Source organism: Lissotriton helveticus, chromosome 1_1, assembly GCF_964261635.1.
Source record: "Lissotriton helveticus chromosome 1_1, aLisHel1.1, whole genome shotgun sequence".
Lineage (NCBI taxonomy): Eukaryota > Metazoa > Chordata > Amphibia > Caudata > Salamandridae > Lissotriton > Lissotriton helveticus.
The window spans coordinates 1,214,762,244-1,214,778,719 of record NC_136057.1 but is presented as its reverse complement, the minus strand read 5'-3'; positions in this window follow the sequence as shown (position 1 = coordinate 1,214,778,719).

The following is a 16,476-nucleotide window of genomic DNA, read 5'->3' as shown; positions in this document are numbered from 1 at the left end:
TGACAGCACCAATAATGAAATATTGTCAGAAGGAGGAGATGACTTGAATGATTTTTTTGATCAATCTCTTGATGGCGAATTTATCGAGTGTTTGGAGACCATAGAGTTACAAGAATCATTATTGGAGACTTTTCATGAGGACATTGCTGATGAGGACATGTTACTAGTTCTTTCAAATTTAGAAAATTCTGAAGAATAAATGTATATTTAGAAATCAAAAATTGTTTGAGACATTATTCATTTTTATTTTTAATTTATGAGGTTGTAGCGAAGTGATTGTAGTATAAAATGAGACTTATAGTATAGAGTGCAACATTTTTATGTTACATGGTAAGTTTACTCATATTTACTTCCCTTCTGCCACTATATTATCTCCAATGTGTATTTGACATCTCTTCTTCATCTCCGGCCTCCTTTCTCTCACTGTGAACGTGAAAAGGGGGCAAAGTAGAGTACTCCTCACCCCCTAGGCCTTTTTAGGCGGTCCCAAAAGGATCAGTTTCTGCTTTCCTGAGAGATTATGGTATGAGTTCCATATACCACAATAACTTGCATTACAACATGCAAGATATCTATCTCCTATTACCAACTTTTGGAGATATTCGCGCTAAGCGCGAATATCTCCAAAAAGTAACACCTGCCCTGAGCAGTTCTTAGCCATGTTATCCAATGGGAGGTGGATAACATGGCTAAGAGCATTAGCTCGGTAATGTATGAATATCGCTGAGTTTTTAGCGATATTCATGCATTGCGGCCGTTTATTATCGCATTTGTGATAAACCTTGATAATAGCAAGGTTTATCTTCGATAATTTCTGATGATGCTTAGCGGTAAAAAATTCGTTGGTAAGCATCGTTAGCGATAAATATCGCTTAACTTTGGTAATATGCCCCAACGTCTGTTAACGTTCGATTCGAAGGAAATGAGGAAGTGTTGAAAAACATTGTCTGCGCCATCTTGCCTTTTTTGAAATGCCACACTTTTGTCGTGCACGGCAGCCATTTTAGATGTCTTGACCAGACCCACTCTCTGCACGCTGTCGATTCGTAGCATGGCTCCTCACCCTCGCAAGCATCTTCCCCAGGCACTGGTCACCCCCGCTCTCTGTCTTATGCATGGGCAATAAACCTCCCCCCATCTGCGCTGCTCTTCCCTGAGAATCACACTGTGCCCGCCCGACACCTCCCTTTCGCCCTATTCACTACCGCACCCTCTGACACTCCTCTTCCTCTGTGTCCGATTGTCCAGGCTATCAGCTAGCCCTGCAGATGTAGTTTATGGCCCCAGCTGTAAAGAATCACCCCTCTTCAAAGGAGTTATAGTAGATCAAGGCCCACACCCGATGAGATCCGTCACACCACACGTGTTCCTACTATCTGAAAACTATCCTGTATTGTGATTGGGGAGGGGACAGAGCCTGAAGCGGAAGATTCCAGGAATGACTCTTTGTACATCAAAGTTTTTACAATTATGTGTCACATTAAAAATATATAGCACTCCAACAAAGTAGTAGGAATATAAAACTTTAATAACATATAAATATATACAACAAAACAAAAACAGTAAAAACATTTAAACAACGAAGAGACCGTGGCAATTTCTTTTGAATTATCCAATAGATTTATTGAAATTGACAGCACCAATAATGAAATATTGTTGTCAGTAGCGGTCTGTTGTGCGAATAGTTCCAAGGCAGCAGAACGCGCTGAAATCTAGATGGCACGAAAGTGATGTCTAGCAAGTTGCCGCCCAGCAAATAACGGCGTGGGGCGCCGCGGGGGTGAGTGAGTCCAGTAGGCACCACAGCTATTCTTAGCGGCATTGCAGAATTACTGCTGGGGACAATGCCTGTGCTGTAGCAGGGTCACAGCAGAAACAAAAAGGATTCTGTTGAAGATGTTGTTGGTTTTCAATTTGAAAACAGTTCTGGTGTCAACTGCTATGCTATTGTAGTGGTTAATGTTTTGTTTTCTCTAGAAAATGTAAAAGAGGGGGAGGCAGTCCAAAGTTCCGTTAAAAGGGCAAAGGAAAGGATCGGTGGTTTGAACTATCAGTCAAAAAGGGGAGGGGGTGCAACAATTTTTCCTACCGGGTCACACTGTGCTTTCACCGGAAGTGAGGTCTGCAGGATTCTAGTAATTCAAAGTGAGGCTGGCGCCGACGTCCCGCGGATACAGTTTCGTCACTCCACGGGTGATCATGGCAGTCATTCCCCATCGGGGGTCGGAGACTCCCGCGGCTCCTCTAGAATCTTCAAGGTCGTGGAGGACTACGGTGGTGGAGTCAACCAGTGACCGGGCCATTTCTTTATGCTGGGCCCGCTCTTGCCAGGTCGACCGCCATTTTGAGAGTTCGGTAGCTACTGGCGATCGCGGGGTCAAATGAGCGGACGGGCTCCACCCTGCCGGGCGAGACGTTGCAGCATAGCCACAGTGGAAGAACCCTTTTCCGGGCGCCTGGAGCGCTGAGGGTGCAGCTGGGAAGCCTCCACCTGGGGAGGCGGGAGAGGCCTGTTCGCACCGTCTCTCCCTCCCAGTGCACCCCACGGCGTCTCGCTTGAGATTTGTTATGGCCGGACCAGGCGATGAGGACGAGGGGGGGGGGGTCGGAGGCATGTGCAAGACATCCCCCCCCCAGTGTTGTCGCAGCCATTTTTCAAGAAAGAAGAAGTGTCCCGTCCGTCTTCGGGCCGGGCTTCCGGTAGATGTCGGCCGGACGCCCCTGGCTCTGGCCCCATTAACGGGTTTCTTGGTTTATTGGCTGCAGCCGGATCCCGTCGGCCTCGGCCCCCCGACCGTTGGTGGCCGGACCGGAAGAGCATGTGGCGGGACTACCTGCAACTCTCAAGGGCCACCGCGGCCGGACTGGGAGAGAGAGGGGAGGGTCGAGGAGACATTCCCCCCCCCCTGCAACTGTTCAGCGTTGTAAAGGCAATCCCCTGGCCGGGTCCCGCTGGTCTCGGCCTCTCCTCCGGCTACGCCCTACGTTAGGATCTCCTGGCCGAGGCGTGGCAGCAGGACCTGCTTTATATGGGCTGCTCCCGGCTGGGCGTAGCCGGAACCCTGCCCCACCTTGGAAGTTTCCAGAGTGGGGGCGGATGTTCTACTGACCTGCATTTTCCCTAGTCTATCGATTTTTTGGGCGTGGCAGGCGGTGGGACAGCGAGGGGTGATTTGGTTTCTCTTACTGTTTTTCTGGTCTCTCACCACTGGCATATTTCTAACGTTTTCTTGTTTCTAGGACATTAATAGGTTTTATCATTACGTTATGTTATCGTTTCTTTGTTCGTTGTTTAATAAAAGTTCATGTTCATCAGTGGCCTACTGATTTTCGATTTCCTATTCTTTTCTTTCCAGGTTGTTTCATGCTAAAGTTTCTGTTAACAGGATACAGTGATCACTTCGTTATTATTGCATATGTCTTTTTCACTAGGGGTGCTCTCTGGTCGGGCCAGATGACGTATGTCTAGTAAATGGTCCGGGTGAAACAGGTGCATCAATCAGTGGGGAGTAGATAGGCATGACAGATTACAACGGGGGAGAAAGGTCCGCATTACGTACCCTTTCACTACTTGCAAAGATTTTCCTACGTTTATTTGCAAACAGGGAATACCTCCAAAAAGAACTAATTCCCAAACAGTCAATGTTCGGACAATCAATCAATCAATGAGGAATGAAATAGGTACGACGTGTTAAAGGCTTGCGTTACCTACCCTTCACTATCTGCAAAGGGAGAGAGAATATTCCTATTCTTCCTCGTTTGCAGGCAGAGAAGATCCTTAAGAGAACCAACTTCGAACAATTCAATGCTCGATTCAAACAATCAACAAGGGGTACTGTGAACACAAATGAACGCCGCTTATGTACATACGCATTGCTATTTTCAACAGGTTGTTCCTAATGTTTCTATTTTAGCGAGGTCAAAAAGAGATCCCATTAGTGGCCTACTGATTTTGCTCGATTCCTTTTGTTTTTTTACACGGTTTTTCGCTATCTGCAAAGACTAAACAGAGTATTTTGACTCTGTGCTTGTTTGTAAATAGAGAATGAACCAAAGAGAACAATCAATCAAATGGAGAGAGAAGCAGGCACGACGGATTACAAAGGGGGCAAAGGGCTGCGTTAACTACCCTTCACTATCTGCAAAGAGAGAGTACTCCTAATAGAAATGAGGGGTGGGGGGTAGCATTCAAAGCAGATCAGTGTGCATAAACACGAAAATGTTTTTACTTACCACGTACTTGACATTCAACAGCTTATGATATTTGCTATTAAAAAACCATTGAAATTCACTGAAAAAACCATAGGTTATAGACCATATATAGTTAGGAATTAGCATTTACAAAACCTTGAAAATTCACTGAAAAAACCATAGGTTATAGACCATATATAGTTAGGAATTAGCATTTAAAAAACCTTATTTTACTCACACAAAACCATTGAAATTCCATATATAGTTAGTTGCACTAACTATATATCGCGCACCCGCAATCCACTGCTGATGATGTCACATATTACATCATTCATGACATGGTCAGTGACATCACTGATGACATCACTGATGACATCTCAAATGACATCACTGATGATATCTCATTTGACATCAATGGTCACATCAATGATGATATCATTAATGTGACAATACAATGCATCTCCTCACACTTTAATATAACCTCTGTTACACCCAGTGTTAAATACAGAGTATAATTTTTGAAACCATTGACACACCAATACTAGTTACTACATACGCACTCACTGATTCCTACGTCTACACACACATTCACTCATTCACCCATACAATCATTCATACATACAATCACTCATCTTTACAACACTATCATATGCACTCATACACCTATACAGACACTCACACTCTGCCACTCATCCATGGAGTTACTCACACACCTAGTCAGTCCTGTAAAGAATCAATCACAGTTCCATTTTCTAATCTACACAGTTAAACATAGAGTACCTTACATTTTAAAACATATACTAACACATACTTACTCTCTTATAGAATCACTGATACAAGTACACATTGATCTGCACAGAGTCACACACCTCCCAGCCAGCCATACACACACTCAGTCTCCCATACAAATACTTGTGCAACCAATCAATAACCCATATAGCTACTTATATAGCTACTGATCAACACATGCAGCAGCTTGCACAACAACAGACATGCTGATGCACACTTTCAGACAGTTTAGTCACTAACCCGTGCATTTAGTAAGACGCATTTAATCACTCACTCATACAGTCAATCACGCACCTACTAAAACCTTCATTCAGACACTTATACATCCACTCATTCTTCAATATGTAAAACATATTTAAACTTTACAGAAACACATAATCACTGGATGTTGTCATCAGTGATGTCATTTGAGATGTCATCAGTGATGTCATCAGTGATGTCATTTGAGATGTCATCAGTGATGTCATCAGTGATGTCACTGACCATGTCATGAATGATGTAATATGTGACATCATCAGCAGTGGATTGCGGGTGCGCGATATATAGTTAGTGCAACTAACTATATATGGAATTTCAATGGTTTTGTGTGAGTAAAATAAGGTTTTTTAAATGCTAATTCCTAACTATATATGGTCTATAACCTATGGTTTTTTCAGTGAATTTTCAAGGTTTTGTAAATGCTAATTCCTAACTATATATGGTCTATAACCTATGGTTTTTTCAGTGAATATATATATATATAAAACACAGAACAAGTCCTGAATCTTTGGAATCCTCAGACGCCAGAAACAGGTACAGACCACAAAACGTGCTCCACTCCAAGTCAGCAATTCAGTGCATGAATCTTTTATTCAGTTATGGTGTTCGCCAGCAGGATGCGTTTCGGCTGCAGGGAAGCATATATATATATATCTATATATATCTATATATATATTCACTGAAAAAACCATAGGTTATAGACCATATATAGTTAGGAATTAGCATTTAGAAAACCTTATTTTACTCACACAAAACCATTGAAATTCCATATATAGTTAGTTGCACTAAGTATATATCGCGCACCCGCAATCCACTGCTGATGATGTCACATATTACATCATTCATGACATGGTCAGTGACATCACTGATGACATCACTGATGACATCTCAAATGACATCACTGATGACATCATCCATTGACTGTGTGTTTCTGTAAAGTTTAAATATGTTTTACATATTGAAGAATGAGTAGATGTATAACTGTCTGGACGAAGGATTTAGTAGGTGCGTGACTGAATGTATGAGTGAGTGATTAAATGTGTCTCACTGAGTGCATGGGTTAGTGACTAAACTGTCTTAATTTGTGCATCATTATGTCTGTTGTTCTGTAAACTGCTGCATGTGTTGATCAGTAGCTATATGAGTAACTATATGGGTTATTGATTGATTGCCCAAGTATTTGTATGGGAGACTGAGTGTGTGTGTGGCTAGCTGGGAGTTGTGTGACTCTGTGCAGATCAATCTGTACTTGTATCAATGATTGTATAAGAAGGTAAGTATGTGTTAGTATATGTTTGAAAATGTAAGGTGCTCTATGTTTAACTGTATAGACAAGAAAATGGAAGTGTCATTGATTCTTTACAGGACTGACTAGGTGTGTGAGTAACTCCATGGATGAGTGGCAGACTGTGAGTGTCTGTATAGGTGTATGAGTGCATATGATAGTGTTGTAAAGATGAGTGATTGTATGTATGAATGATTGTATGGGTGAATGAGTGAAGGTGTGTGTAGACGTAGCAATCAGTGAGTGCGTATGTAGTAACTAGTATTGGTGTGTCAATGGTTTCAAAAATTATACTCTCTTTTTAACACTGGGTGAAACAGAGGTTATATTAAAATGTGAGGAGATGCATTGTATTGTCACATGAATGATATCATCAGTGATGTGGTCATTGATGTCAAATGAGATGTCATCAGTGATGTCATCAGTGATGTCATTTGAGATGTCATCAGTGATGTCATCAGTGATGTCACTGACTATGTCATGAATGATGTAATATGTGACATCATCAGCAGTGGATTGCGGGTGCGCGATATATACTTAGTGCAACTAACTATATATGGAATTTCAATGGTTTTGTGTGAGTAAAATAAGGTTTTCTAAATGCTAATTCCTAACTATATATGGTCTATAACCTATGGTTTTTTCAGTGAATTTTCAAGGTTTTGTAAATGCTAATTCCTAACTATATATGGTCTATAACCTATGTTTTTTTCTGTGAATTTCATTGTTTTTTTAACAGCTAATATCTGTAGCTGTAAAATGTATTCTTCTTTAAATCCAAAAATATATTTTATATGTTTATGAATAATTTTTTTTTAAAATATTTTTTTTTCTTCGTTCCCGCTTCGCGAATCGGGAAGCTTCCCGTTAGCTGACCTTGATGCCGCGAAATAGACCGCGAGCCGGTAAACGTTTCTTTACCGCAAGTGCCGCGTTAGAAAACAACATCGTGACGCCTCCCGTCCGCATGACGTTTCACGTTGTCGCGTGATACGTCATATGACGTGCTACGTTAGCGAACTGGTACGCGAAGCGAGTCGCAAAGCGCAGGTTTCTGGAAGCAAACCGGGAGGCCCTGCAAAGCGCTTAACGTAAACACAGCAAGTCATGTGACTTGGTAATAACACTTTTCATTGGTTCATTTCACTTTTGGTTTCCTAATGATGTAAGACTAGGTCATATAATCTAAAATGAACACTTTTGATTGGTTGAGAACTCTTGTTTTTCCCAAATGATGAAAATCCCTCCTTCTTTCCTCACTCTGACTTTCATCATTGTGAGAGAAAGACCCTTTGTGATCACTGAGCAATGGCTTCTTTAGTAGCTTCAGCTGGTGCTTCCCCACCACCTCCACCACATCCAAGGAAGAGTGGACCACCTGCTCAAGTTATAATTCAACAAGAAGAAGAAGAAGAGGAACAGGACGACGAGCACGAAGAGAGGCAGTTTTTGCCTGAGCAGCCCAGGACGTCTCACCGGAAAGAAAACTTCATTTGGCAATTTTTTAAAATTCCCAAAGGTCAGAAAAAAGTAAATGCAAGATACGTAACTTGCCTTATATGTCAAGATAGACTGTCCAGAGGAACCGAGAAAAAATACAGTTTCGGAAACTACACAATGCATCGCCATATGACTAGGTGGCATCCTAACAACTACAGTGCTGCACAGTTTCGGAAAGACCTAGATAATCTCCCTATTATGGCCAGAAGATCTGTTGTACCGGAAGTAACGGGACCAGAGGGCAGGGAGATGGTGCCAAATATACAAATGAAATTTGGTGAAGTAAAACACATCTGCGTATTTTGCGATGGATTAATTTCCTACGGAGAAAAAAGCATCACTCTGATCAACAGAGCTATTGACTATCATATGCAAGTTTGTACGAAACGCCCAAAATAATAAATACTTCTTTTTTTGTTTTGTTGCTCCTGTTGAGCCCTTTACAATGAATCGTTTTCATTGCCCCCTCCAAGAAAAACCCCAAAAAATATAAAACTGTTCAGAAAAATTCAAAAAAAGTAAAAAAATGTTCCGAAAAATAATAAAAAAAATATAAAACAACAAAAACAATAAAAAAAAGTTCTTTTCAGAACTACCTCCCCGTTATTAAAAAATTGGTACAATATTTGGAACTGTGCCAACCTCTATTTCTCTTAGTTCGCTTCCCAGTTCGCTCGCCGGTACGCGAACCAGAAGCGAACCAAAAACAGTAAGTATAAGGGAAGGAAACAGACACTTATGTTAAAAGAAAGACAGCTATAGGGGAGTAAACTAGAGATACTATTACCCGTAATCCACTGCTGATGATGTCATATATTACATCATTCATGACATGCTCAGTGACATCATCAGCAGAGGATTGCGGGTTTTTTGGCAACGTGCCTTATCCACGGTTTAATAACGCTGCCTTTTGCTTTATATAAGTTTTCAAATTGTATGAAATATATACCAATAGGTCGTTATGAACCTTTAGGTAGTGCTTTTCTTCATGAGGTCTGGTCGCTTCCATACACATACAGATGTTTCAAAGATGATCAAGAAGTTTATCTGAATGGAGAGGAATGCACTGAGACGCCAGATCATTCACTAATGTGTAGGCACATACAGTTACACGGTTCATGCAACAAACACCGACCAAATATGGCTTGCGTGTTGCAAGGCACGCCAGTTCCTGCTATCATCCCCACGTTCAAGTTGTTGGAAAATGGTAGTTATTTGATGCTCAATAATGAAGATTGTTCTGAGTTAATTAAAAGTATTCCTTTTATCGTAACAGTAAGTGAACGGGTTATTTGCTGCAGAAATGTTCTATTTCCTCCCACACATGAACATAGGGAGTTTTCAATCTGGCCACAAATACCAACCTTGGGACAGATTTCAACGGCATGGCAAGAATAAGAGCTCTTTTGTCTCAGAGAGAGGTGGCCTTGAGTTCGGCCCGTGAAACTTTCGTGCTTCACATAGCGAACACCCGTACAGAGGTGCAGACCCTTTTCAATTCAGATTTGCCTTTCAATTTCAGCAAGATGGTTCCGACTATCTTTAACGCATCCTCCACAAAGACCCTGGCGCACTTTTTTAAAGTTGTTACCAGTGGTCTCGTGACTTCATTTGAGAAAATCTTTGGAGTCATCCCTGCTTCCTTTCATTCTATTTTCTCCACTCTGGTTCGTGGATTGGCGTTTTTACTTGCATTACCAGCGGACGCTCTTGTGCTTTTTTACATTTTTAAATATGGATGTCCCTCCTATGCAACCTCCCACCCTGCAGCTGCTGACACTGTTCCGCAATCGCATGCTAGAATATTATGGCACAATGCCGTTGGCGATATTAAGCACGGCATATGGATTATCTTTTCGATTCTCCTACTTCACCTGTGTCCAGCCTGTATTTCACTGCCTGACCTGTGATTTCGATTGGGCCATTGATTTGTGTCTCTGCGGACCGGTTTCTCCTGACGTCGACTTTAATCAGCTGATGACTCCTATCATTACTCACGAGTTGGTTTGTCCTGGCGAAAGGATTATGGCTGTGGCATTGATGCATGGACTACTTGGTCCCTGGAATTTACTGGCGGCAGCACAGTCTTTCTTGGAACAGAGCTTTCTTGAAAACCCACCGAGCTGTCCTCTGATGGTGATAGAGGATCCGGTGCTGGGAGAGCACGTATGTTCTTTTCCGCTTTTAAATTGGATGGCTGAACTGTTTTCGGATGAAGACGGTGACTTCCTATTGGAGGCTGTTGCAGCTTATTTTGCATACACAGTTATGTCATAGACCTTTTTCATGTTTGATATGCTGAGTACTAGCATTTCATTGACAATTCATTGACTTATTTGTCAAGTTTTTATTATTTACCTTGCCTATTGGCTTAAGACTCGATAAAGTACTTGGCTGTTTTATTTTTCTTTAGCATTAAATTTTCCTAGTTTTTAATGCTTTACCTTGCGGACCGTCCACATATAAACTTGCAATCTGCTCTCATGAGATGGCACTTCTATTATCTTATACAGTTCGTTTCCGGATCATGGGGAGGTGTCATCTAGGTCCTGGATATCTTTACACCGTGTTAAGTTAGCATGGGCTCATTACCGGTTTAAACGCCATTTTTCCTTTTTTGCAACTTCTGCACACGACACTTAGTTGTTGCTTTAGCTTTCCACCTAGTAGTTCATCGTGGTTTACATGAGAATAATATGTTATTGCTCTACTATCTGCTTTGCTTGTTAAACTATATCTGTACAGCGAGTGCTAAAGTTTCAAGAACAACACGATACAGAATTGTTATGAGGTCTGATCTCCACGACTTCATACTCATAACATAAGTGCAACTTCTGCCAATTCTGGGCATGAGGCGGGTTTTATATTGCTTTGCCGAACACACATACACAACAGTTGATGCGGTTCACATGAAGAGAGAGCTGGTGTATGCTGATGTGATTCCTTCAAATCTAAGACACTAAAGTATGGGCACGCCCTAAACCAACACAAAGAGACCTTCTTAGCAAATAATATAATATGTGTATTAGGGAGGGTGAGATATAAGCAGCCGCGGGCCGTGGAGGGAGTTACGGTGAGGCAGGGAGGCGGGGAGGGGGAGAAGCAGGGTGGAGCCCTCTCTACCTTGCCCCTCCCCCTCCCCGCCTCCCTGCCCCACCGTAACTCCCTCCACGGCCCGCGGCTGCTTATAAGTGTTGCTAACTCTTATTCATTTACAGCATGTTAACATACTGTCACCATTCGCTTTTTATGTACTAGTAACTATGCTGGTAATTTTGCTACTGATAATATGTGTACTTGTATTCTCCACCCTGCTTCTCCCCCTCCCCGCCTCCCTGCCTCACCGTAACTCCCTCCACGGCCCGCGGCTGCTTATAAGTGTTGCTAACTCTTATTCATTTACAGCATGTTAACATACTATCACCATTCGCTTTTTATGTACTAGTAACTATGCTGGTAATTTTGCTACTGATAATATGTGTACTTGTATTATCTAAGGTACTACGCCTGAGAAGACGGCATTAGTAAATAAACATTTCAAATACACATGTGTTCTTCTTAACTCCATGTTCTGGTTTCTAAGAAATATATAACGACCGACTGTTCATGAGTTCCACGTATCCTGAGGTAGTATAAGTTCATATTCTGGATTGTCTAAACATTGAGAGTTTGTTATATCCAATGTGACACTGTACCTAGCTTGCTAAGGAGTTTTTGATTACTAACGTGAGTTTTGGGACACCCTAATTCGCCGAGGTTCCAATCCTCTGTCCACAGTTCTGTGTGAGAACAGAAACCCTGCGACAGGGGCACCCCCGACCCTTGCTGGAGCTTCATCACACTTGCGATACAACTCCAGCAATGCGCCACCTTTACGGCACAGATACATCACGCATCTGTGCTGTTTTTGCCCCATGATGCGCCGCATTGTAAATGCAGCACACCATAGGTGACGGAACAGCGGCACAGAATGACTAACACATCCCTGGTGATGCGCCAGTCATCATAAATGTATCCCTATGCTTCTTATCTTGTTAGAGATGAACCGCCATATGTATCATCAAAGTTTTTTGCATTTCCTAAATAGCGAACTTTAAGGAATAAATAGCGATTCTTTACCATTCCTAGTTTGCGATTAGCTATTTGCTAATTACAAATTACCCATTCATTTCCTTAATTTCCATAGGGCGGTTGGACTCACTTTTAGCTCGAACGGCTGAATGGATTTCCACGAAACTTGGCAAAATTGTAGGGACTGGTAGCCCGATGTGCCTTTGCTATGTCTCAAGATATATGCTCCAGTGGTTTTTACGAAAATTAACTTTGAAAAATATATATTGGGCTACATTGGCCTATATATATGTTGGAGCCCAAATGTAGCCCAATGTAGCCCAATGAAGCCCAATGTAGCCCAATGTAGCCCAAAGATGGCCGCCAGACACACAAAAAAACAAATGTAGCCCAAATATCAGCCAGATGTAGCCCAACTATAGCCCAGTGACAGAATGACCAATCAGCTTCGCAAACCTCCGTTACGCGAAGCGGAGCGCTGTTACAGATATATATCTTTTTTGAACGTTAATTTCTCAAAATCCACTGGAGCACATATATTGAGACCTAGCAAAGGCACATCGGGCTACCAGTCCCTAATATTTTGCCAAGTTTCGTGCAAATCCATTCAGCCGTTCGATTATTATTATTATTATTTTTTTTTGCCCCGCGGGCCCTTTTAAAACCTCCACATCAAACCTAGGGGGTCAGCGAGGATCTACTATAACCCCTTATAGTTATTTCCCCCTTTGTTTTGACCTCCTCTTGTCTCTCGATCCTACCGAGAGACAAGATGGCGGCCGCTACGGACTTTTTGGAATGTTGACAGACGCCGGAGAACCAATCAGCTTCGCTTCACAAAGCTCCGTTGCGCGTAAAGTACGCGTCCTGGGACGCTGCCAGGTCCGCTGTTACAGATATATATCTTTTTTTAAACGTTAATTTCTCAAAATCCACTGGAGCACATATATTGAGACCTACAAAAGGCACATCGGGCTACCAGTATCTACAATTTTGCCAAGTTTCGTGCAAATCCATTCAGCCATTCGGGCTAAAAGTGAGGCCAACCGCCCTATGGAAAACTCAATGTTAAAAACATGTTTTGGGACCCCCCTTTTTTCTCGGCCCCCCCTTGACGAACCCCCCCCAAATTTTCAAGGGGTGCTCGGAAACAAAATGTGCCATTTTCCTGAAAATTTCAGCCAATTCCGTCCACAAACGCCAAAGTTATTAGACATAGAATTTTCAAAAATCCCATAGAGAAAAAATCCTAACTATATATACCTACTGGCGACCGCCAGTAGGTAATATATATATCTATATATATATATATATAGATATATATATATATATATATATATATATATATATATATATATATTCCTGCTACAAAATCCAATACGCAGTCCTGCGAAATTAGAAACAGCACTCACAGGGGGGTACAAAGCCAAAGATTCTTTATTTGGCTACCAGCACACACAAGACGCGTTTCGGCGATGAGCCTTCGTCAATTGCAACTTGGAACGCGCCGCCATTATTTTTAAAACACATACAATGCAATCGTCACAGTGATGGCATAGACAGCGACAATGGACTACTCGTGGGCTACAATGAGCGCCATCTTAAGAGTACTTTTAGACAATGAAAAACGACAAAGATATATATCCCTCGCTTTTCCTGTTGTTATGGGTATGACAGCGTCAAATAAATATTTGGCAAGCCACAAACCATTTACTATAGCCCTGAATGGGCATATATCTTGTCCTCGTATAATTTCGCCCTTGGATGGGCTTATGTTCTGCCACCACTTTTTACTGACATGATTACATACACACATACTAATTAAAAAAGGCAGTTTATGAAGCAAACCATGTTCTGGTAAACAAAAATAAAAAAGATTTTTTAAGGTGAAAAGAAAAGAAGAAGAGAAGAAAAGAAAAGAGAACAAGGAAAAACATCAGAAGCACAAGACCAGTTCATTAGTTATTCCCAAAATTCAGTGATTTACAATATTTACACAGTATTAATATCCTAAATGGACTGCTAAATCCTCATGTGTATTAAGTCCATAAGGACTCTTACTCTGTAGATCTATGATGTATCGTGACTCTAGCCGCCGTAATTTTTGTAGGCGATCACCCCCCCGAGGTAAGGGTGGGACACTATCTAGACAAAAGTAGGCCAACAGATCCCTGTTGCGACTATGCATTTTGTCAAAGTGTCGTGCCACAGGATATGACTCGTCTAAATTGCTGATGGCACGCATGTGCTCCAATATACGTAATTTTACGGGATTGATGGTACTCCCGACGTATCTTAGCCCACATGGGCACATCAGACAATAAATGGCATCTTTGGCTTTGTACCCCCCTGTGAGTGCTGTTTCTAATTTCGCAGGACTGCGTATTGGATTTTGTAGCAGGAATCTATTGGATGGGCACATCCCCACCTAAGGGAGCACCCGCTCGTGAGTGCAGCAGGCTGGTGTATCGTTGGGAGCAAGTATATATATATATATATATATATATATATATATATATAGATATATATAGATATATATAGATATATATTTACACATGGGACTTTGGGAGGGGCAAGTCCTCGGTGGCACTTTGAGTGAAGTAATGCAGAAACATGTTCCCTTGTATTTAAGGTACATAGACGACCTATTCTTGATATGGCAAGGTACAATGAGTGAAGCCAATGACTTTGTGGAAGTGATCAACAACAATGGTCTCAATTTGATGTTTACTTCGCATATAGATGCTAGGTCGGTGGTATTTTTGGACACTGAGGTTTATATAACGGAAACAGGTATAGCCACAAGGATGTATAGAAAACCAACGTCTGGAAATACAGTCTTGCATGCGTCCAGCCAGCACCCTCATCACCTGATCAGTAGCAGTCCCTTTGGGGAAATTCTGCGGATCAGGCGAATTTGCAGTACTGATGTAGATTGTCAGATAGCGCAAGAGGAAAGCAAAGCAAAGCACACTTTCTTTCTCGTGGCTATTCTGCAAAGATCATTCAGAAGGCAATAAACCGATCCAATTCTATCACAAGACAAGAGGCCCTAGCCATCAAAGATAGGCCCATTGATCAGAAGGAAGAAGATATAGTGATTAAGCCACGGGTGATTATCAAATACAGCAGACAGCATAAGGAAATTCGGAGAATTTTCTATACGAATTGGAATTTGATAACAGGGGATCCTGGTATTGGGAAGTACAGCCACAATAAACCCAGCATTACCTTTAGAAAATCTGTATCTATGGCAGACAAGTTGGTACACAACTTTCTTGAGAGACAAGTTTCGGATACGTGGGGGGCCCTCGGAGGAGGGTTTAAGAAATGTGCAGTCTGCAATGCATGCAGGCACGGGTGCAATAAGACACAATATTTAGTACCCTTTAAAAGTGAGCCTGTGGTGATTAGGAAGCTCATGTCTTGTAGAACTGAGTTTGCAGTGTATGTGCTGCAGTGCCCTTGTGATCTCCGGTATGTGGGCAGCACCCGCCTTCCGGTGCACAAGCGGATACTGCAGCACATCAGGGCCATCGTGTGGAAAGATCAGGCATACCCGGTGGCCCGTCACTTTGAAAATATGTTTATACTTTGTTCTCAGTTTGTTAGCGTAAACGTTCATTGTACAAATGTATTTACTTTTCTCCATGTCTGCTAAAATTAACAGTAAGCTAGATTGTGAAACCTGTTCTGTTGGGGTGGGGGGTGGGGGGGTAACGTTGGTATATAAAATTTAAATGCAAATAAAAATTGTTAAAAAAAAAAGAAAATATGCACAATAGTGATCCTAAATTCCTCCAATACTACGCCATAGACTGTGTCCTTCCATTAAAGAAAGGAGGAGATAGGGATGCGAAACTCCGGGTATTGGAAACCAGATACATAATAGAATTAGACAGTAAGACCCCGAGGGGGATCAACGCTAGTGAAGACCTTTATACTTGTCTTTAGTTCTATTTTTATGTTGTATCTGGCTAAATGAAAATTATGAATTTAGATATTTTACAAACCTGGAAGAATGTTCCCTTTGTCCTTTATGCTTACTGTGAATTATAATTGATATCTCTCATGATAAAGACACTAGTGAGACAGTCATTCACTCACTAACACACACATATACACACTCATCCACCCATACAGTCCTGCACATATGCTGTCTTCAAAACACATACAAACAGTGAGTCAGTCATTGATGCATCTATGTGCTAAGTAATACCCCAAACCAACCATACAGACACTCATACTGATACTAAAAAAAACATCTAATAACCCATATACACACACATGTAGCTACTCACCAACCCATGCAGCCAATTATACACAGTGAAACACTGATACATATATTTAAATATTTAAACATTACTCGCTAATATATGTAT